At 42.0% G+C, this 24826-nt stretch overlaps 1 protein-coding gene across 1 annotated transcript in view; it reads left to right on the forward strand.

Moving 5' to 3' along the window:
• The window catches only part of LOC106610087 (zinc finger protein 662), a 246124-nt gene that overhangs the window by 13037 nt on the left and 208261 nt on the right, over positions 1-24826 (forward strand). The gene's annotated exons all lie outside the window — the stretch shown is intronic.

Below are 24826 nucleotides of genomic sequence, written 5' to 3' on the forward strand. Positions count from 1 at the left end.
AGCATCATGTTGTGGGGGTGCTTTGCTGCAGGAGGGACTGGTGCACGTAACAAAATAGATGGTATCATGAGGATATATTGAAGCAACATCTCAAGACATCAGTCAGGAAGTTAAAGCTTGGTTGCAAATGGATCTTCCAAATGGACAATGACCCCAAGCATACTTCCAAAGTTGTGGCAAAATGGCTTAAGGACAACAAAGTCAAGGTATTGGAGTGGCCATCACAAAGCCCTGACCTCAATCCTATAGAAAATTTGTTGGCAGAACTAAAAAGGTGTGTGCGAGCAACGAGGCCTACAATGCTGACTCAGTTACACCAGCTCTGTAAGGAGGAATGGGCCAAAATTCACCCAACTTATTGTGGGAAGCTTGTGGAAGGCTACCCGAAACATTTGACCCAGGTTAAACAATTTAAAGGCAATGCTACCAAATACTAATTGAGTGTATGTAAACTTCGGACCCACTGGGAATGTGATGAAAGAAATAAAAGCTGAAATCATTCTCTCTACTATTATTCTGACATTTCACATTCTTAAAATAAAGTGGGGATCCTAACTGACCTAAAACAGGGAATTGTTACTTGGATTAAATGTCAGGAATTGTGAAACTGAGTTTAAATGTATTTGGCTAAGGTGTATGTAAACTTCCAACTTCAACTGTACATAGGCATACAGAGGCCCATTATCAGCAACCATCACTCCTGTGTTCCAATGGCACGTTGTGTTAGCTAATCCAAGTTTATCATTTTAAAAGGCTAGTTGATCATTAGAAAACACTTTGGCAATTATGTTGGCACAGCTGAAAACTGTTGTCCTGATTTAAAGAAGCAATAAAGCTAGCCTTCTTTAGACTAGTTGAGTATCTGGAGCATCAGCATTTGTGAGTTTAATTACAGGCTCAAAATGGCCAGAAACAAAGAACTTTCTTCTGAAACTCATCCGTCTATTCTTGTTCTGAGAAATGAAGGCTATTACATGCGAGAAATTGTCAAGAAAGATCTCGTACAACACTGTGTACTACTCCCTTCACAGAACAGTGCAAACTGGCTCTAACCAGAATAGAAAGAGGAGTGGGAGGCCCCGGTACACAACTGAGCAAGAGGACAAGTACATTAGTGTGCCTAGTTTGAGAAACCAACGCCTCACAAGTTCTCAACTGGCAGCTTCATTAAATAATACCCGCAAAACATCAGTCTCAACGTCAACAGTATAGAGGCGACTCCGGGATACTGGCCTTCTAGGCAGAGTTGGAAAGAAAAAGCCATATCTCTGTCCAGTGTCTGTGTTCTTTTCCCCATCTTAATCCTCTCTTTTTATTGGCCAGTCTGAGATATGGCTTTTTCTTTAATCAGCACAATAGTTTTCAGCTATGCTAACATAATTGCAAAAGGGTTTTCTAATGATCAATTAGCCTTTTAAAATGATAAACTTGGATTAGCTAACACAACATGCCATTGGGACACAGGAGTGATGGTTGCTGATAATGGGCCTCTATACACCTATGTAGATATTCCTTTAAAAATCAGCCGTTTCCAGCTACAATAGTCATTTACAACATTAACAATGTCTACACTGTATTTCTGATACATTTTATGTTATTTTAATGGACAAAAAAATGAGCTTTTCTTTCAAAAACAAGGACAGTTCAAAGTGACCCAAACTCCATATGTAGAGTTCTCTGCCAAGTTTGTAAAGTCTATTTTCTAACCTCTTCCTGCAGGTGGTTGGCTGGAGGCTAACAGAGGGGACTGGGCAGCCATCTTGAATTCCCAGACCCAGATGGGTGCAGCCAAGGGCCCAGGGGACAACATCACTGAGCAGGGCAGAACCAGAGGCGACATGGTGGAGGTCAGTGGATGGGACAGCGTCTCCAACTCTGGACTTGGGAACAACACTGTTAACCAGAAACAGACATTTGAACACAAAGCAACAGCTGAATTTAGTCTCTTTGACGACAGACTGTCTGAGACCAGTGAGAGGCGTAGATTTGGTCTGCAAGGACGGGGGCGTGTCCGTATGCAGCGGGAGAGAACAGACACAGACTCGGCTAGTGATGCTCCATCCTGCTCCTATAGTTGTGATTCAGAGAGACTGATGACGCCTCAGGTTAACTCCCTAACAGATGCAGCCTTCAGCCTGCCTTCTATAGGATCTATCAACTGGAACATGGACCCTGCAACAACACAGACCCTCCCTGGCCTTCATCCTCCTCACACTCTCCTAATGTTAAACCAGACCTCAGACAATGCCAGTGCCTCAACACTAAATGGCTACACATGCCCATTGACAAATGACACTAGTGGTGACACTATCATCAGATCCGGTGGCAAAGAGAAGCGCTTCCCATGTTCATTCTGTGGGAAAGCCTTCAATTTTCGCAAACAGCTGGAGATCCACCAGAGGATGCACACAGGGGAGAAACCATTCGGTTGTCACCTGTGCCGAGCTAGTTTCTCCCACTCCTTCACCCTGAAGAGGCACCAGAGGGTCCATACAGGGGAGAAACCCTACACCTGCCCCCACTGTGAGAAGAGGTTCTCCCACCAGCACCATCTGAAGAGGCATTTGAAGGTCCATACGGGAGAGAGGCCGTTCGCCTGCACTCATTGTGGGAAGAGGTTCTCAGACAGGAGCTACCTCAGGATTCACCAGCAGAAAAACCATTCCCATCTATAACATAGAAAGTAACTATTCCACTCGATAGCTTCTGATGTTTACATCAGACCATGCATTAAAGACAAATATGCATTTTTTGTTGTCAGCAGAAAAGATCCACAAATGCATTTGGAATAACAAGAGTAGTAGATTTCAGATTTTCATCTAGACTTGTACAGTGCCTTCAGATAGTATTCACACCCCTTTACTTTTTCCACATTTTGTTATGTTACAAAGTGGTATTAAAATGGATTTAATTGTACTTTTTATGTTAACAATCTACACAAAATACTCTTTAATGTCAGTGTAAGAAGAATTCTAACATTTGTAAAACATTTATGAAAAATAAAACACTAACATACTGTATCCTGATTAGTAGTCATACAGTGCATTCAGAAAGTATTCAGACCCCTTGACTTTTTCCACATGTTACGTTATAATCTTATTCTAAAATGGATTCAATTGTCTTTTCCCTCATCAATCTACACACAATGCAAAAACATTTTTTTTTTTTATTTTAGCACATTTTATAAAACATTTCTTAACTGAAATGCTGCCACCACCATGCTTCACTGTAGAGATGGCGGCAGGTTTCCTCCAGACATGACACTTGGCATTCAGGCCAAATAGTTAAGTCTTGGTTTCATCAGACCAGATAATCTTATTTCTCGTGGTCTGAGAGTCCTTCAGGTGCCTTTTGGCAAACTCCAAGCGGGCTGTCATTAAGGCTGTGGCGGTCACCAATTTTCGTCAGCCGGTGATTGTCAAGCAAATAACTGTCTGTCTCACGGTAATTGACTGTTAATTAACATAGACACGTTTAGCATCTCCTGGCTTCCACACATAGCCTACAAGCCACTGATGCAGACCTTAGCAACATCTACATTTTAAAAAGCATAAGAAATCCATGTAATAAAACCTACACCTTCACAATAAATCTATTATTTATTTTAGACGGGTCTAAAGAAGCATGATATGAAGAAAATGTAGTCTATTTCACAAGAACAGAAGAGCATACTCTGAGTTGTCCTTATGTTAGGTCCTGATCTGGCTATGCCAATTGGCTGTAGGCTACACTATTTCATTTAGCAGACAAGATTTGCTTAGAATACCGTGGTATTATTTTATAGTATGAAGAATACAATTGAACAAAGCTGAATAAAATAGAAAGGATATTTTCTCCAAACGATTTGAGGGAGTGCGCACATGCAGTTATTCTGTGTTGAGCGGTTAACAAAGAAATAGGTAGTCCTATATGCTTCATTTAGAGTTATTAATGTTATTAATGTAACTTTAGTTGTCTTGCAAATGTTGGGCTATATGTTTTGATTTGTAATACATTGTAAGGCTTTATGATGCGACTCTAATGATGATTTGAAAAAAGTCACTTGAAAGGCATGAGCTCTGCTTTGTTTTTTGCACAGACTGTACACACTTCATCAGTCACTCATTCACAATTTGACAAGCACTTGATAATGCATAGAATTTTAAGGGCGGCTTCCCCTTTGTGTGGCCGTAATGCACCCTAAAAAATTCCATGCCTTTTGCGGCCTTTGGCCATTATGCCCTTCTCCCTGAGTGCTGTGTGCGCCGAATCACCACTCTCATGGTTCACCATCATGTGATCTGATCTTTCTCACAGGCTACAAGTGAAGATAGACACATCAGGGATGCAACTGCGAGGTGCATATTGAATATATTGGAAGAACTGCCCACATTTACTTTTCGCCAGCGAGATGAATAGGCCTAACAAACAGCAAAAGCACTAGCCTATGTCAATCTACTATCCCCCATAGTACATAAGTCGACCTATTTTACTCTGTGTGGGAAATAAATATTCCTAACAGTCTGGGACAGTTGTGGAATGCGATAGATTACAAAATAATACAACCACTATCAACAAACATTTTTTTTTTTTTTACACAATGTGGCTTACGCAACAGATCAGAATGTTTAGCTTAAAATGTTGATAAACTATTAGGTCATTTCTTCACATTAAAAGTGCAGCAATGTGCACATGGTAGTAGGCTATAAGTGCGAATGTTCCATTAGCGGAAAACACCATTATCAAAAGTGACCGTAATGCAGTTATGTATGTAATGCTTTTATTATAAAGGTGCATTTTTATGGTGAAAATTATCTTTCCCAAACTTGAAACTCACACGCTGCTTATGTATGTATGCCAGTTAGGCTCTACACCCCTTGTAAAGTGAATTAATGCACTTAATTTTAAGAAGTTATTTGGCCGCTTCAGTTGTAATACAAACCTTATCAAAACATATAGGCCTAGGGCTTCCCGAGTGGCGCAGTGGTCTAAGGCACTGCATCACAGTGCTAGATGTGCCACTAGAGATCCTGGTTCGAGTCTGGGCTCTGTCGCGACCGGGAGACCCATGGGGTGGCGCACAATTGGCCCAGCGTTGTCTGGGTTAGGGGAGCGTTTGGCCGGCAGGGATGTCCTTGTCCCATCGCGCTCTAGCGACTCCTGTGAAAGGCTGGGCGACCTGTATGCTCGACCTGCGACCTGTATGCTCTCGTTGGCTGGCCCTTGCTACATATTCATCGCCAAACCCACTGGCTCCAGGTCATCTATAAGTATTTTCTAGGTAAAGCCCCGCTCACTGGTCACCCGTAGCACATGCTCCAGCAGGTATATTTCACTGGTCACCCCCAAAGCTTCTCTGCTGCCAATGACTGGAACGAATTGCAAAAATCACTGAAGCTGGAGACTTATATCTCTCTCACTAACTTTAAGCATCAGCTGTCAGAGCAGCTTACTGATCACTGCACCTGTACACAGTCCATCTGTAAATAGCCCACCCAACTACCTCTTCCCCATATTATTTATTTTTTGTTGCTCTTTTGCACCCCAGTATCTCTACTTGCACATCATCATCTGCACATCTATCACTCCATTGTTAATGCTAAATTGTAATTATTTCGCCACTATGGCCTATTTATTGCCTTACCTCACTAATCTTACCTCATTTGCACACACTGTACATAGATTTTTCTATTGTGTTATTGACTGTACGTTTGTTTATCCCATGTGTAACTCGGTGTTGTTGTTTTTGTCGCACTGCTTTGCTTTATCTTGGCCAGGTCACAGTTGTAAATGAGAACTTATTCTCAACTTGCCTACCTGGTTAAATAAAAAAATAAAACATATACTGTAGGCCTATGGGCTAGGCTACATGAGGTGTGAATATGATTTGAAAAGGCATTGTTTCTTATGCTGGGCATCATTCACAAGTGATAATATATAATTCACTAGTGATAGGCTAATATTGTCAGCCATTAGACTATTCTTGATTAAATCTTGTCTTTACATATACTAAATAATATGTTTGAAATTTGTTTTGATTTAGAATGGACATTATCGTTCACCTGTATCGAAACAGGGGCAGTGGGAAAAAATACATGTCATCTATGCACTTAAATAGCGAATGGAGGATGCTTTTCCCAGGTAGGGTATACTCCTGTTGTAAATATAAGCAATGTGCTTAATATTAGGAAAGTTGAGTACTAAATATATTAGGCCTAGCCTGTAGAAAGCTGATGGGATCCTCCTCTTTTTAGTAGAGGCCATCACTCTATTTTCTCTCGCAATTGCATAACCTATAGAAATGTTGCACAACATGAACTCATGGGCTCTCATGAAGTGTTTGATTGCGCACCCTCAGGCTCGTGCAGTGGGAGATCTTCGTAGGTTATACTCAGCCAAGTCTCAGGATAGTAAGTTGGTGGTCTGTTGATATCCCTCTAGTGGTGTGGGGGCTGTACTTTGGAAAAGTGGGTGGGGTTATGTCCTGCCTGATTGGCCCTGTCCAGGGGTATCGTCGGACCGGGCCACAGTGTCCTGCGACCCACCTCTGTCTCAAGTCTCCAGTATCTATTCTGCAATAGTCTTTGTGCCGGGGGACTAGGGTCAGTCTGTTATATCTGGCGTAATTCTCCCGTCTAATCTTGTGTCCTGTATGAATTTAAGTATGCTCCCTCTAATTCTCTCCCTCTTTCCCTCCCCTCCCGAAGGACTTGAGCCCTAGGATCATGCCTCAGGAATACTTGGCCTGATGACTCCTGGCTGTCCCCAGTCCACCTGGTCGTGCTGCTGCTCCAGTTTCAACTGTTCTGCCTGCGGCTAGGGAACCCTGACCTGTTCACCGGACGTGCTACCTTGTCCCGGACCTGCTATTTTCGACTCTCTCCCTCTCTTTACAGTACCTGCTGTCTCAACCTCTGAATGTGCCGATATGAAAACGCAACTGACATCTACTCCTGAGGTACTGACCTGTTGTTGTTGCACCCTCTACAACCACTGTGATTATTATTTGACTCTGCTGGTCATCTTGAACATTTGAACATCTTGAAGAACAATCTGGCCTTAATGGCCATAATCTCCACCCGGCACAGCCAGAAGAGGACTGGCCACCCCTCAGAGCCTGGTTCCTCTCTAGGTTTCTTCCTAGTTTTCTGCCTTTCTAGGGAGTTTTTCCAAGCCACCGTGCTTCTACATCTGCATTGCTTGCTGTTTGGGGTTTTAGGCTGGGTTTCTGATTAGCACTTTGTGACATCCGCTGATGTAAAAAGTGCTTCATAAATAAATGTGATTGATTGATTACATTTGCATTGATGTTAGAGGGAACATAGAGTGCTGAGTACCAGGCAATTAGCAAGTTTGGTAGGCTACTAACCAGCAGCAGCATCAGAACATGGAGAAGCCTAACAACAGTCACGGTATAATTTGATGGCCTTCATGACTTGTGACCAGTGTGGCGGTAATACTGTCACCGCAACATCCCTAGCTGTAATTTTCCTTTTACTAAGGAGTGGCTTCCGTCTGGCCACTTTACCATAAAGGCCTGATTGGTGGAGTGCTGCAGAGATGGTTGTGGAAGGTTCTCCCATCTCTACAGAGGAATTCTGGAACTCTGTCAGAGTGACCATCGGGTTCTTGGTTACCTCCCTGACCAAGGCCTTCTCCTCCGATTGCTCAGTTTGGCCGGGCGGCCAGCTCTAGAAAGAGTCTTGGTGATTCCAAACTTCTTCTATTTAAGAATGATGGAGGTCACTGTGTTCTTGGGGATCTTCAATGCTGCAAAAAATGTTTTGGTACCCTTCCCCAGATCTGTGCCTCGACACATAACTGCCTTGGGGCTTTACGGACAATTCCTTCGACCTCATGGCTTGGTTTTTGCTCTGACATGCATTGTCAAATGTTGGACCTTTATACAGTTGAAGTCGGAAGTTTACATACACTTAGGTTGGAGTCATTAAAACTTGTTTTTCAACCATTCCACAAATTTCTTGTTAACAAACTATAGTTTTGGCAAGTCGGTTAGGACATCTACTTTGTGCATGACACAAGTAATTTTTCCAACAATCGTTTACAGACATATTATTTCACTTATAATTCACTGTATCACAATTCCAGTGGGTCAGAAGTTTACATACACTAAGTTGACTGTGCCTTTAAACAGCTTGGAAAATTCCAGAAAATGATATCATGGCTTTAGAAGCTTCTGATTGACTCAGATTATGTCAATTAGCCTATTGGAGGTGTACCTGTGGATGTATTTCAAGGCCTACCTTCAAACTCAGTGCCTCTTTGCTTGACATGATCGGAAAATCTAAAGAAATCAGCCAAGACCACAGAAAACAATTGTAGACCTCCACAAGTCTGGTTTATCCTTGGGAGCAATTTCCAAATGGCTGAAGGTACCACGTTCATCTGTACAAACAATAGTACGCAAGTATAAACACCATGGGACCACTCAGCTGTCATACCGCTCAGGAAGGAGACAGGTTCCGTCTCCTAGAGATAAATGTACTTCGGTGCGAAAAGTGCAAATCAATCCCAGAACAACGGCAAGGACCTTGTGGAGATGCTGGTGGAAACGGGTACAAAAGTATCTATATCCATAGTAAAACGAGTACTATATCGACATAACCTGAAAGGCCGCTCAGCAAGGAAGAAGCCACTGCTCCAAAACCACCATAAAAAAGACAGACTACGGTTTGCAACTGCACATGGGGACAAAGATCATACTTTTGATAGAAATGTCCTCTGGTCTGATGAAACAAAAATAGAACTGTTTGGCCATAATGACCATCGTTATGTTTGGAGGAAAAAGGGGGAGGCATGCAAGCCGAAGAACACCATCTCAACCGTGAAGCACGGGGGTTGCAGCATCATGTTGTGGGGGGGTGCTTTGCTGCAGGAGAGACTGGTGCACTTCACAAAATAGATAGCATCATGAGGCAGGAAAATTATGTGGATATATTGAAGCAACATCTCAAGACATCAGTCAGGAAGTTAAAGCTTGGTCGCAAATGGGTCTTCCAAATGGACAATGACCCCAAGCATACTTCCAAAGTTGTGGAAAATGGCTTAAGGACAACAAAGTCAAGGTATTGGAGTGGCCATCACAAAGCCCTGACCTCAATCCTATAGAAAATTTGTGGGCAGAACTGAAAAAGCATGTGTGAGCAAGGAGGCCTACAAACCTGACTCAATTACACCATCTCTGTCAGGATGAATGGGCCAAAATTCACCCAACTTATTGTGGGAAGCTTGTGGAAGGCTACCCAAAACATTTGACTCAAGTTAAACAATTTAAAGGCAATGCTACCAAATACTAAGTGAGTGTATGTAAACTTCTGACCCACTGGGAATGTGATGAAAGAAATAAAAGCTGAAATAAATCATTCTCTTGACTATTATTCTGACATTTCACATTCTTAAAATAAAGTGCTGATCCTAAATGACTTAGACAGGGAATCTTTACTTGGATTAAATGTCAGGAATTGTGAAAAACTGAGTTTTTAAATGTATTTGGCTAAGGTGTATGTAAACTTCTGACTTCAACTGTATAGACGTGTGTGCCTTTCCAAATCATGTCCTCTCAATTGAATTTACCACAGGTGGACTCCAAGTTGTAGAAACATCTCAAGGATGATCAATGGAAACAGTATGCAACTAAGCTCAATTTTGAGTCTTATAGCAAAGAGTCTGAATACTTATGTAAATTAGGTATGTTTTTTATTTGTAATAAATTGACAAACATTTCTAAAAACCTGTTCACTTTGTCATTATGTATTGTGTGTAGATTGAGGTAAAAATTGTATTTAGTCAATTTTAGAGTAAGGCTGTAACGTAACAAAATGTGGAAAATGGAAGGGGTCTGAATACTTTCCGAATGCACTGTACACACACCATTATACACTGCTCAAAAAAATAAAGGGAACACTAAAATGACACATCCTAGATCTGAATGAATGAAATAATCTTATTAAATACTTTTTTCTTTACATAGTTGAATGTGCTGACAACAAAATCACACAAAAATAATTAATGGAAATCCAATTTATCAACCCATGGAGGTCTGGATTTGGAGTCACACTCAAAATTAAAGTGGAAAACCAGACTACAGGCTGATCCAACTTTGATGTAATGTCCTTAAAACAAGTCAAAATGAAGCTCAGTAGTGTGTGTGGCCTCCACGTGCCTGTATGACCTCCCTACAACGCCTGGGCATGCTCCTGATGAGGTGGCGGATGGTCTCCTGAGGGATCTCCTCCCAGACCTGGACTAAAGCATCTGCCAACTCCTGGACAGTCTGTGATGCAACGTGGCGTTGGTGGATGGAGCGAGACATGATGTCCCAGATGTGCTCAATTGGATTCAGGTCTGGGGAACGGGCGGGCCAGTCCATAGCATCAATGCCTTCCTCTTGCAGGAACTGCTGACACACTCCAGCCACATGAGGTCTAGCATTGTCTTGCATTAGGAGGAACCCAGGGCCAACCGCACCAGCATATGGTCTCACAAGGGGTCTGAGGATCTCATCTCGGTGCCTAATGGCAGTCAGGCTACCTCTGGCGAGCACATGGAGGGCTGTGCGGCCCCCCAAAGAAATGCCACCCCACACCATGACTGACCCACCGCCAAACCGGTCATGCTGGAGGATGTTGCAGGCAGCAGTACGTTCTCCACGGCATCTCCAGACTCTGTCACGTGCTCAGTGTGAACCTGCTTTCATCTGTGAAGAACACAGGGCGCCAGTGGCAAATTTGCCGATTTTGGTGTTCTCTGGCAAATGCCAAACGTCCTGCACGGTGTTGGGCTGTAAGCACAACCCCCACCTGTGGACGTCGGGCCCTCATACCACCCTCATGGAGTCTGTTTCTGACCGTTTGAGCAGACACATGCACATTTGTGGCCTGCTGGAGGTCATTTTGCAGGGCTCTGGCAGTGTTCCTCCTGCTCCTCATCGCACAAAGGCGGAGGTAGCGGTCCTGCTGCTGGGTTGTTGCCCTCCTACGGCCTCCTCCACGTCTCCTGATGTACTGGCCTGTCTCCTGGTAGCGCCTCCATGCTCTGGACACTACGCTGACAGACACAGCAAACCTACGTGCCACAGCTCGCATTGATGTGCCATCCTGGATGAGCTGCACTACCTGAGCCACTTGTGTGGGTTGTAGACTCCGTCTCATGCTACCACTAGAGTGAAAGCACCGCCAGCATTCAAAAGTGACCAAAACATCAGCCAGGAAGCATAGGAACTGAGAAGTGGTCTGTGGTTACCACCTGCAGAACCACTTCTTTATTGGGGGTGTCTTGCTAATTGCCTATAATTTCCACCTGTTGTCTATTCCATTTGCACAACAGCATGTGAAATGTATTGTCAATCAGTGTTGCTTCCTAAGTGGACAGTTTGATTTCACAGAAGTGTGATTGACTTGGAGTTACATTGTGTTGTTTAAGTGTTCCCTTTATTTTTATGAGCAGTGTATGTATATATATATATATATATATATATATATTGAGTGTACAAAACCTACGAATTTTTAAGCCTTGAGACAATTGATATAGTGGGTGCCAGGCGCACCAGTTTGTGTCAATAACTACAACGCTGCGGGGTTTTCATGCTCAACAGTTTTCCGTGTGTATCAAGAATGGTCCACCACCCAAAGGACATCCAGCCAACTTGACACAACTGTGGGAAGCTTTGGAGTTAATATGGGCCAGCATACCAGTGGGGTAAAAAAGTTGATTCAAGTTTGCCCAAAAGCACCTGGATGATCATTAAGACTCTTGGAAGAATGTTCTCTGGACAGATGATTCAAAAGTATAACTTTTTTTGGACTAAATGGGCCCCATTATGCCTGGTGAAAACCAAACACTGCATCCCACAGTAAGAACCTTAAACCAAAGGTCAAGCATTCTAGTGTGATGGTTTGGGGATGCTTTGCTGCCTCAGGACCTGGACGACTTGCCTTAATAGAAGGAACCATGAATTCTGCTCTGTATCACAGAATTCTACAGAATAAGGATAATGTCAGGCCATTCGTCTGTGAGACAATGATCCAAAACACAATCAGGCCAACATGAAAATGAATTTTTGGAACGGTTTAGTCAAAGTAAGCTGTAAGCTGTGTTACAAGAGCTTCTCCTTCCTGAGTAACCTTGTCAGACACAGGGGTGTCCACGAAAGGGGAAAATTGTAGTAGTGTGGCTTGCATTTCGCTGCACCTGCGATAACATTCTTTGAAGTGTCCAACTACGTCCCTCAGTTGAGCATCTGGATATGCTCACATTCTCACATGATATAGACTTGTTTGGTGTGCTGGCATAGCCGTAACACTATATTTCCCCTCTGAATGTAGTTTTGCCTACAGCCTAATTATAAAATAGACCCTCTTTTTTATAACACCTTTATAGCAAGTCAGGTCTGCTGAGAAGACATGTATCCAGTGTAAAGTATAGCAGGGGAACTGGCGACAAACCTTTACTTGGCGATACTTCCTTAATTCCCGACTTGGAAGACAAACCATGTCTTTTAAACTTCCAGGTCTAGTTAAAGGTGGTTAATTGGAATTTAGAGAACTATGTTTTGAAATGAAATCCATTTATTTCTCCATGAAGTAATCCAAAAATGTTTACGCCGCCATCATATCTATTTCAAATCTTCTCTCATTGATTGAGACGGGTGGGTGTCCACCTCAAAGTGCCGCATGTCATGAGCGCGATTCAGAAATCAAGCGTCACGTTGAATGATACACACCTGTCTTGATCAATGAGAAGATTTCTAATAGACAAGATGGTGGCATACACACACTATTGGATTAATTAATGGAGCAAAAACATTTATTTAATAACAATGACCAACATGCAACTAGACATGGAGGTTTAGAAGTCAATGGTTGTCTTCCAAGTTGGAAATTGAGGAAGTATCGCCAAGTAATGGTTGGTAGAAAAGGATCCGTTTATGCTTTACACTAGCTACGTAACAACAGCTATCCGCCAGCTGGAACAGTTAGTAGTGTCGGACTAGCTGATGATTATCATGGCTAGGTCAGTGTGTACATCCTTTTGACTTCTGTTTAGGAGGGTAATTAACCATATACCCCCGATTAACACTTTGTTAACTTGTCATTTGAAATAGGCTTGTGTATATACCTGATCTTAGAGAGACAGTAAATCTAGGCTAGAACAAGGACAGTTGAATATTTACCACTGAGGTGATGTAGATGGAATAAAGTAATTATATTCTTGTCTACTTTATTCTTGCTAACACATTGTTCATTCTAAACATTTCTGCTCTCAGCTTGAAAGATACTGATCATAGGAGATCTGATGTGTAATGTAATAAGCAGTACCCTATTTCAAAAAACAGTGCGCATACCTTTTTCATTTAACCACACCCTTGAGCTATGACACCAACAAATAAAATGTTTGGTCTTCAGAGTAATTACATGTTCCTCTCCTGAAAACCCCGAGCTGTCGACAGATGGTGAACTCTCAGAAATTGAACCTGACAAAAGTGAAGACGCCAACCAATAACATTCTTTCTCTTCAGTATAGCAGAGGTCAAGGGATTAATAAGAGCAGTGGTAAAAAACTAAATGGAAAGAGTTGTGGAATAGGGACGGAAAGGGAAGACACCTGTATAAGATCCAGGAAAAGGTGAGGCCATGGAGTTCCTCGGTTCGAGAGAGAAAGCGAGGGAAACATAATCACAAGGCTGAGACTGGGACTCATGAGGTTCAACAGCACTTTGAAATTAGTAGGGAAACATCCAACTGGGAAGTATGATCACTGCCAGGAGATTGAGACAGTGGAACAAATTATATTTCAGTGCCATCGGTATTGGAGGGAAAGGGACAATTTGTTATTAGGAATAATGGTATTTTAGTTTAATTGAATTGTTAGGAAAACCTTAAGGTGATATTATATTTATATTTGGTCACTGTTCACTTCCTTAGGGAGAAGGACGGATTAATTGGGTACGGTTAATCACTAAAGTTGGTTGCCAACCGCCATTTAAGAACCAGTGAAGAATAAGTGTAAACGGAAGTGAACAGTGACCATGGAAAACTTCCACGTTTTTGTTGCTATTTAGACGGTTATTAACACATTTAAACTCAAAATATGACTCTAAACTGCACATTATCACATAATTACCCCCAGGTAGTCTTTAAGTCGCGTTGGAGACGGGACTTGGTTGATAGAGCATTTATCTAGGTAAAATACACGTTGGCTAGCTGCTATTTTTAGCTAACAATGGCTAACTGTAAGGTTTTTCACACTCAAATAGCCTCCATTATGGACGAGCTAGCGAATGCAGCTGTAGCAGAGGTCTGTAAACTCGTAGACGACGACTATGCAGTGTTTCGTTTGGAAATAACTCAAAGCCAGAAAGAAAACAGGGTAATACGGAGGAAACTACAGCTACTAGAACTGAAGGTGGCACGAGAGCGCGTCCTCGCCAGTTTCCCCAGTAGTGACAAGTCCCTCGACCGATGCAGAAGAATGGCAAGAGGTACATTTTGCAGAAGACCTGTCGCACCGTTCACATCTGCACATGTGACTTTAGATGTGTTAACCAGGATTGGGTCTTAGTCCGTTTTTGGATAAAATGCCATTACTTAATTAACTAAATTGCAAAAAGACACAATCATATTCTAACCAGATTCTTGATTTACTGCATTTCCTATGATTTACTCATTGAAAACAATCGGATGCCTGGAACATAATCAATCGATCTATAAATGGTATATTAAGACGTTTTGTTTAGTGTTACCTTACATCCTTGCCAATTCAAGACAGTTTCAAAACTGTCAATAGTGTATAATATAGCGTTGAGCATTGACAGTAGCTAACCTAACAACCTCTTTTCCCCTAATCACTCTCAGGTGAAGGGCATCTCACTGGAGGCTACAGGAGCTTTGTGAAGCCAGCGGGACACAATACATGTAGAGATGACCAACCAATCACTGTTGATGAGGGGAGTGGAACCTCAACCCAGAACATTATCATGATAGAGGTTAGATTACAGTACATAACATGTGGCCAGTTTTATTTCAGAAAGGCTCCCCTCAGCTATTCACTTGCTTACATACCCGGGCGCTACCAGTATCGCGATACTCGTTAGTATTTAACTTCTTTAGGAAAACAGCCCTAATTTTGGAAACAAACATCATTATGTTGTCATCCAGTCATATTTATTTATTTTTCTAGCTATAGCAGACAATATTTTACACACAGCAAGTTTTTTAACCTGTTTAGGATAGGGGGCAGTATTTTCACGGCCGGATAAAAAACGTACCCGATTTAATCTGGTTATTACTCCTGCCCAGAAACTAGAATATGCATATAATTATTTGATTTTGGTAGAAAACACCCTAAAGTTTCTAAAACTGTTTGAATGGTGTCTGTGAGTATAACAGAAATCATATGGCAGGCCAAAACCTGAGAAGATTCTATATGGGAAGTGCCCTGTCTGACCATTTCTTGTCCTTCTATAGCCTCTTTATCGAAAATACAGGATCTCTGCTGTAACGTGACATTTTCTAAGGCTCCCATAGGCTCTCAGAAGGTGCCAGAACGTGGAATGATAACTCTGCAGTCCCTGGGCGAAAAACAGTAGGGGTTCTGGAAAGTGGTCGTTCTGAGAACAATGACACTGGTGCGCGCGTGCATGTGACGACTCCATTTTACTTCTTTCAGTGTTTGAACGGATACAACGTCTCCCGGTTGGAATATTATCGCTATTTTACGAGAAAAATCGCATAAAAATTGATTTTAAACAGCGTTTGACATGCTTCGAAGTACGGTAATGGAATATTTAGAATTTTTTTGTCACGATATGCGCCGGCGCGTCACCCTTCAGATAGTGTCTTGAACGCAAGAACAAAACGCAGCTATTTGGATATAACTATGGATTATTTGGAACCAAAACAACATTGGGTGTTGAAGTCCTGGGAGTGCATTCTGACGAAGAACAGCAAAGGTAATCCAATTTTTCTTATAGTAAATCAGAGTTTGGTGAGTGCCAAACTTGGTGGGTGTCAAAATAGCTAGCCATGATGGCTGGGCTATCTACTCAGAATATTGCAAAATGTGCTTTCACCGAAAAGCTATTTTAAAATCGGACACCGCGATTGCATAAAGGAGTTCTGTATCTATAATTCTTAAAATAATTGTTATGTTTTTTGTGAACGTTTATCGTGAGTAATTTAGTAAATTCACCGGAAGTTTTCGGTGGGTATGCTAGTTCTGAACAAAACATGCTAATGTAAAAAGCTGGTTTTTTATATAAATATGAACTTGATTGAACAAAACATGCATGTATTGTATAACATAATGTCCTAGGAGTGTCATCTGATGAAGATCATCAAAGGTTAGTGTTGCATTTAGCTGTGGTCTTGGTTTTTGTGACATTATATGCTAGCTTGAAAAATGGATGTGTGATTATTTCTGGCTGGGTACTCTCCTGACATAATCTAATGTTTTGCTTTCGTTGTAAAGCCTTTTTGAAATCGGACAATGTGGTTAGATAAAGGAGAGTCTTGTCTTTAAAATGGTGTAAAATAGTCATATGTTTGAAAAATTGAAGTTTTTGCATTTTTGAGGTGTTTGTCATTCGCGCCACGCTCTACCATTGGATATTGGTGAGGCGTTCCGCTAGCGGAACATCTAGTTAACCTAAAGTTCTTCTTTAATTAATACTCTGACAGAAATAGTTCCCGCTCTTAGGCAGGCCTATCCGAGTAGAGGCTGAGCGCGGTTTAAACTTACTCAGCCTATCGCTGGCGCACAGGCTGGTCCCAGCCCCTAGGCGCGTTGCAGTTGTCAGGCGTAGTTGTTGCTGTGCAGATTATCTTCGTGCTTACACCCTAGAGACTGCAACTGCAGGCTCAGTTCCTGTTTTCACACTTCAGTTATTTAACTGTAAGGTTGTGGTTAAGCTTGGACGTAGATGGTATTAGACTGTCGACATATGCAAGGAAATGTTCTGCAAGCTGTAACCACATGTGTGTGCAAAGAACCAGGTAGGACTATAGTCACATTATGCTTTGCTCAACTTCATATTGCAGCAACAGCTTAAGCACAGGCCTGAATGTTAAGCATACTCATATTATCAAAAGGATTAATCAGAAACTTGCTGTATAAAACTCACTTATAAAACCTTAACTTATAAATCTTATTCCCACAATGGAAAATCGGAAAATCACCGCAAGCTGCAAATTAAGGGCTCGCTGGCAAAATGCGGCCTGCAGGCTGCGCAATGAGTACCACTGGCCTATAGGGTCAGAGGTCAGAGGCCTGGCATTGTGGTGCCAGGACAACAACTTCTCCCTCAACGTGAGCAAAACAAAGGAGCTGTTCGTGGACTACAGAAAAAGGAGAGCCGAGCACGCCCCCATTCATATTGACAGGGCTGTAGTGGAGAAGGTCGAAAGCTTCAAGTTACTTGGTGTCCACATCACTAAGGACCTTTCATGGTCCAAACGAGGGTTGCACATTTTGGGGAATATTCAGAGGTGGAAACTGTCCGTGGGAATTAACGGGAATATATGGGAATTAACAGAAATATATGCAAATTAATATTAATACCATTTAAATGTAGATGTTTTTTGCATTGGATATACACTACCGTTGAAAAGTTTGGGGTCACTTAGAAATATCCTTGTTTTTGAAAGAAAAGCACTTTTTGTCCATTTAAAATAACATCAAATTGATCAGAAATACAGTGTAGACATTGTTAATGTTGTGAATGACCATTGTAGTTGGAAATGGCTACAATGGTCCAATGGCACGTTGTGTTAGCTAATCCAAGTTTATCATTTTAAACGGCTAATTGATCATTAGAAAACCCTTTTGCAATTATGTTAGCACCGCTGAAAACTGTTGTTCTTATTAATGAAGCAATAAAACTAGCCTTTAGACTAGTTGAGTATCTGGAGCATCAGCATTTGTGGGTTTGATTACAGGCTCAAAATGGCCAGAAACAAATAACATTCTTCTGAAACTCGTCAGTCTATTCTTGTTCTGAGAAATGAAGGCTATTCCATGCGAGAAATTGCCAAGAAACTGAAGATCTCGTACAACGCTGTGTACTACTCCCTTCACAGAACAGCGCAAACTGTCTCTAACCAGAATAGAAAGGAGTGGGAGGCACCTGTGCACAACTGAGCAAGAGGACAATTACATTAGCGTTTCTAGTTTGAGAAACAGACGCCTCACAAGTCCTCAACTGGCAGCTTCATTAAAATAGTACCCGCAAAACACCAGTCTCAACATCAACAGTGAAGAGGCGACTCCGGGAGGCAGAGTTGTAAAGAAAAAGCCATATCTCAGACTGGCCAATAAAAAAAGATTAAGATGGGAAAAAGAACAGACATTGGACAGAGGAACTCTGCCTAGAAGGCCACCATCCTGGATTGAAATAAAACAAAAAACTATTTAGTTACGAATTTAACTTTAGTTAAATGAGTTGACTCTTCACATGGGATGATTTCACTGAACAACAAAAGAAAGGGAATATTGAATGATTCCCAATGATCCATCACATCTCCCAAGAAACTAAAGCTTTGGTTGTCTTCCTCTCAGGCTTCCATGTCTTCTCCCTGGACCTCTTCAATGTCCACCTCTTGAAGATCAGACTCTGAGGCCTCATCTTCATTGTCACTTTCCAACCTTGTTGAGGATGGCTCGTTGTCAGGCTCAAAAGCCTCAAATTTGCCCAGATTGCCACACATTTTTCAACCCTTGTATTGATCAGCCTGTTGTGTGCTTTGGTGTGTGTGTTCCCAAACAAGGACCAGTTGCACTCTGAGGCGGCTGCTGTTGGTGGGATTTGGAGGATGATGGACGCAACAGGCGAAAGAGCCTCAGATCCACGACTGGCATGACTGCCATATTGCATCTCCATCCCAAAGCCTTTGCTTGGAAGTGTACTTCGCCAGACTGCCAAGAACCTTGTCCTCATCCAGGCCAAGGTGGCAAGACACGGTAGTGATGACACCATAGGCCTTGTTGATCTCTGCACCAGACAGGATGCTCTTGCCAGCATACTTGGGATCCAACATGTACGCTGCGGCGTGTATGGGCTTCGGGCAGAAGGCTTCACTCTTTTTGATGTATTTCAGAACTGCAGTTTCCTCTGCTTGCTGTGCCTTTGGGAGCAACGTCAGCACAATAATTGTTCGTTGGGAGCTCCATAAAATGGGTTTCCTTTTCCGAGAAGCCGCACACAAGCCTAAGATCACCATGCGCAATGCCAAGCGTTGGCTGGAGTGGTGTAAAGCACGCCGCCATTGGACAATGGAGCAGTGGAAACACATTCTCTGGAGGAATGAATCATGCTTCACCATCTGGCAGTCCGACGGACGAATCTGGGTTTGGCGGATGCCAGGAGAACACTTACCTGGCCCAATGCATAGTGCCAACTGTAAAGTTTGGTGGATGAGGAATAATGGTCTGAGGCTGTTTTTCATTGTTCGGGCTAGGCCTATTAGTTCCAGAGAAGGGAAATCTTAACGCTACAGCATACAATGACATTCTAAACGTTTCTATGCTTCCAACGTTGTGGCAACAGTTTGGGGAAGGTCCTTCCCTGTTTCAGCATGACAATGCCCCCGTGCACAAAGCAAGGTCCATACAGAAATGGTTTGTCGATTGGTGTGGAAGAACTTGACTGGCCTGCACAGAGCCCTGACCTCAACCCCATCGAACACTTTTGGGTGAATTGGAACGCCGACTGCAAGCCAGGCCTAATCGCCCAACATTGGTGCGCAGCCTCACTAATGCTCTTGTGGCTGAATGAAAACAAGTCCCTGCAGCAATGTTCCAACATCTAGTGGAAAGCCTTCCGAGAAGAGTGAAGGCTGTTATAGCAGCAAAATGGGGGGACCAACTCCATATTAATGCCCATGATTTTGGAATGAGATGTTCGACGAGCAGGTGCCCATAAACTTTTGGTCATGTAGTGTACATACATATACAGAGATATACTTAGATATACTATAGATATACATAGATATACATATATATAGATATACTTCAATGGGAATATTGATGCAACTTGCTATTATTTATTTTCATTCATAAAATTAAATCAGTTCAACTTATGTTTACATAAACACATTCTAAAATGTATGAACTTGACCAGGTAATTGACCAAAAAAAATCTATATATAGTGTTTTCTCTGCCATGTTTGTAAAGTCTATTTTCTAACCTTTTCCTGAAGGTGCTTGGCTGGAGGCTAACAGAGGAGACTGGGAAGCCAGCTTGGATTCCCAGACTCAGACCGGTGCAGCCAAGGGCCCAGGGGTCAACATCCCTGAGCAGGCCAGGACCAGAAGCGACATAGTGGAGGTCAGTGGATGGGACAGTGTCCTCAACTCTGGGCTGGGGAACAACACTGTTAACCACAACCAGAAACAGACAGTGGAACACAAAACAACATCCGAACTTAGTCTCCAAGACAACAGACTAGCTGAGACTAGTGCAAGGCGTAGATTTAGTCTGCGGAGACGAGGTGGTGTCTGTATGCGGCGAGAGAAAACAGACACAGACCTGCTCAATGCTCACACAGGAGAAAAACCCTACAGCTGCCCCCAGTGTGAGAAGAGGTTCACCCACCAGGACCAACTGAAAATGCACCTGATGGTCCACATGGGAGAAAGGCCATTCGCCTGTACACACTGCAGGAAGAGGTTCTCAGAGAGGAGCTACCTCAGGATACACCAGCAGAAAATGCATCCCACTCTATAACATAGAAAGTAACCATTCCACTCAATAGCTTCTGATGTTTAGATCAAATCATGCATTAAAGACAAAGATGAATTTCCATTGTTGTCAGCAGAAAAGAGCCACAGATGCATTTGGAATAATGAGAGTAGCAGATTTCAGTGTTGAATATTCCTAGGTAGAATATTGTATCCAGACATTGTGTGATATATAAGCCTAAAAAGTCTGTTTCATATTGTGTTTGTACTGCGTAGGCTATATGATGTTCACAAATGCATTTTTCACCCAAGAAACTTTTAATGAGAAAATGAATGCAGGTCGTCAAGTTCATGCAGATTTTTTGTTGACATGCATGTGTGGTTTTCATATGATGTATTTAAAACTTTGTTTAATTAACACAATGGGATTTTTTATTATAAGACTTTATTCTAGACTCCCTTTAATATGCATCCCATCTGATCTCACCCTATTCTGCATACACACCAGCGCTTTACCATACTTACTAAAATACCTACACATCCTACACACACGTCAAAATAGTTTAGTCGCGTTTGTCTGAAGAATTTTCACTTATCATAGCTGACTCATATTTACCCACATCATATTTATGTCAACGATGACGTCATTCTGTAACTACAGTATAGGACTCACGTAGTGGGGATGGGTAAACACTCCATTTTGAAAGTGTGTGTTTATTATCTGTGTGTGTACGTACCTGAGGGATTGTATATCTGTAATCTGTATCACCTGTCTCTTCCAGGAGGAGGAGGAGCGTCCAGAGGTGCTGACATGGAGGATGGGAAGCCTGATCTGCTACTAGTCAAAGAGGATATGCTGAGTGGACTAAAGATGGGGGAGCAAGGTAAGGCAGAAAAACATCTAGCCTACATACAGTAATAGATCTTCAATGGGAATAGTTATGTGCCTGGCTATAAATATTTCTTCATTTTCTGTATTCATAAAATGAAAAAATACAACTTATGTTAAAATACAAAAACACAATGTATGAACTTTATAAGATATTTGAGCAAAAAAACTCCATATGTTGAGTTCTCTGCCATGTTTATAAAGTCTATTTTGTAACCTCTTCCTGCAGGTGGTTGGCTGGAGGATAACAGAGGAGACTGGGAGGCCATCTTGGATTCCCAGACCCAGCTAAGGGCCCAGGGGACAATGTCACTGAGCAGGCTGGGACCAGAGGCTACATAATGGGTGCCAGTGGATGGGCCAGCATCCTCAACTCTAGGCTGGGGAACAACACTTAACCATAACCAGAAACAGACAGTGGAACACAAAAAAAACATATAGACTTAGTGTCCATGACTATAGACTGGCTGCAACCATGGCAAGGCTTAGATTTGGTCTGCGGGGACCGGGAGTTGTCTGTATGTGGCGGGAGAGGACAGACAGACTTGGCTAGTGATGCTCCATCCTGCTCCTACAGGTGTGATCCATATGGTCAAGTGCTGCAGAGCACAGACTTGAACCTGATCAAACATCTCTGGAGAGGCCTGAAAATAGATGTACAGCAATGCTCCCCATCCAACATGACAGCGCTTGAGAGGATCTGCAGAGAAGAATGGGAGAAACTCCCCAAATACAGGTGTGCCAAGCTTGTAGCGTCATCCCCAAGAAGACTCGAGGCTGTAATCACTGCCAAAGGTGCTTTAACAAAGTACTGAGTAAATGGTCTGAATACTTATGTAAATGTGATATAAATTAGCAAAAATGTCTAAAAACCTGTTTTTGTTTTGTCATTCTGGTGTATTATGTGTAGATTTAATCAATTTTAGAATAAGGTTGTAATGTAACAAAATGTGGAAAAAGTCAAGGGGTCTGAATACTTTCCGAATGCACTGTACACACAAAAAGTAGGTCACATGGGGGAGAGGAGTGGCTTCCATCTGGCCACTACCATAAAGGCCTGATTGGTGGATGTCAGTACATACACCCCAAAAGTAGGTCACATGGGGAGAGGTGTTGTGTTGCTTTGTTTTTTTTTTAACCAGGTTTGCTGTTCACTGGCACTATATGAGATGGAAGCGAGTTCCATGCAATCATGGCTCTGTACAATACTGTGCTTTTCCTTGAATATGTTCTGAACCTGGGGACTGTGAAAAGATCCCTGGTGGCATGTCTGGTGTAAGTTGACTATGCAAGCAATTAGGAATTTCCAACACATTCATGTTTTTGTATAAAAAACAAGAAACGATGCAGTCCGTCTTTCCTCAACTCTTAGACAAGAGAGACTGGCTTGCATATTATTGATATTAGCCCTCTGATTACAAAGAGCAAAACATGCTGCTCTGTTCTGGGCCAGCTGCAGCTTAACTAGGTCCTTCTATGCAGCACTTGATCATATGACTGGACAATAATCAAGACAAGAGGTAATAATCTAGAGCCTGCAGGACTTACTTTGTGGAGTGTGGTGTCAAAAAGCAAAGCATATCTATCATGGACAGACCTCCCCCCATCTTTACAACCATGATGCTGGTGTTTTATAAATGAGGAAATGATTGTGCCTCAATTCAAGTCGTGAAGCTGTGTGTAATCTAATGTTGAACCTTTTCTAAAGTATTCTACAATGTATTTTTATCAAAGTGAGGGTACCAGATTTACAGAAAAGGTCAAGTGTTACCATAGTGAGAAAAGTTATTCTAATTGTCACATGCATCTTTTGTGCAATAAAAGTACTGTACTTCACCTTTATGCAAGTATGACCATTTTGTTGAGGTTAAATACAAAATTGACTGTGCTGAATGACATGGTTATTTTTGTATCATTGCAGGGACTGAGTTAGGGATGGGCACTGTTATTCAAATATCCATGGACATTAGTATTTAATTACTTGGGAGAGTATTCATTTGAGAGAAACATATAGGCCTATTTTAACAAAGGCTTTTGTCTCTAATTAAATACAATTATCTATGTGACATTTCTACATAGCCTACAAGGATAGACCATTACATACAAAATGTTAATACAATTTTATTAAAGTTATGAGTGCGCCCCATAAAAAAGAGGCACCGGTAACCTACACACATTTCACAGGTGTAGCTTTTTCTTATTGTCGTCAATCAAAGCGGCTCTACATTCAGAGGCTCCATGTGTAGCAAGTGAAGTGGGAGATTTCTAATCAACGCAAAAGGCAATTGCGGGATTTAATTGTCTAAATGAGAAGGAGTAGGCTACAACGATCAACCAACAGGTAGGCTGTTTCATATTAATGGGGTTGTTGTTGCCAAGTATTGAGAGCAAAGCTAAATAGCCTCAATTAGCCTTGCTACTTTTGCTAGCTAGCTACTGTAGCTAAATAGCTTCTTTACAACGATTTAATGCAGTTAAGACAGGCACTACCAGATGGTATAATAAGTAAGGCAGCAGCAAGTTTGTCTAACTAGCGCGAGTTGGTTTGGTTACTTTCTTGGTCTCCCTCTGTGCCGCATATTGACTGTCACACACACCTGCTCCTCTCGCCCCTCCCCACCCTTCTGCCGAAACAAGCAGAGCACAGCGCACCCATGAGCAAAGTAAAACAAACAAAAAAAAGTTTTATTTTAAACATATGTAGTTCGACTGTTCAGATATCATTTGTATAGTTAAATAATTTCAAATGCAACAAGTGCTCAGCATATGTGGGAACTCCTTCAAGACTGTTGGAAAAGCATTCCAGGTGAAGCTGCTTAAGAGAATGCCAAAAGTGTGCAAAGCTGTCATCAAGGCAAAAGGTGGCTACTTTGAAGAATCTCAAATAAAATATATTTTTATTTGTTTAACAAATATTGATTCCATATTTGTTATTTCATAGTTTTGATGTCTTCACTATTATTCTACAATGAAGAAAATTGTAAAAAATTCAGAAAAACCCTGGAATGAGTAGGTGTGTCCAAACTTGACTGGTACTGTACTTGTGTAAATACCTGTTTTTAGAGAGACAGTAAATCTAGGCTAAAACAAGGACAGTTTAATATTTATCTTACAGGCTCTAGTTTTGTCGCACCTGGACTACTGTTCAGTCGTGTGGTCAGGTGTCACAAAGAGGGACTTAGGAAAAATGCAATAGGCTCAGAACAGGGCAGCACGGCTAGCCATTGGATGTACACAGAGAGCAAACATTAATAATATGCACGT

Source organism: Salmo salar, chromosome ssa08, assembly GCF_905237065.1.
Source record: "Salmo salar chromosome ssa08, Ssal_v3.1, whole genome shotgun sequence".
NCBI classification, from domain to species: Eukaryota; Metazoa; Chordata; class Actinopteri; order Salmoniformes; family Salmonidae; genus Salmo; species Salmo salar.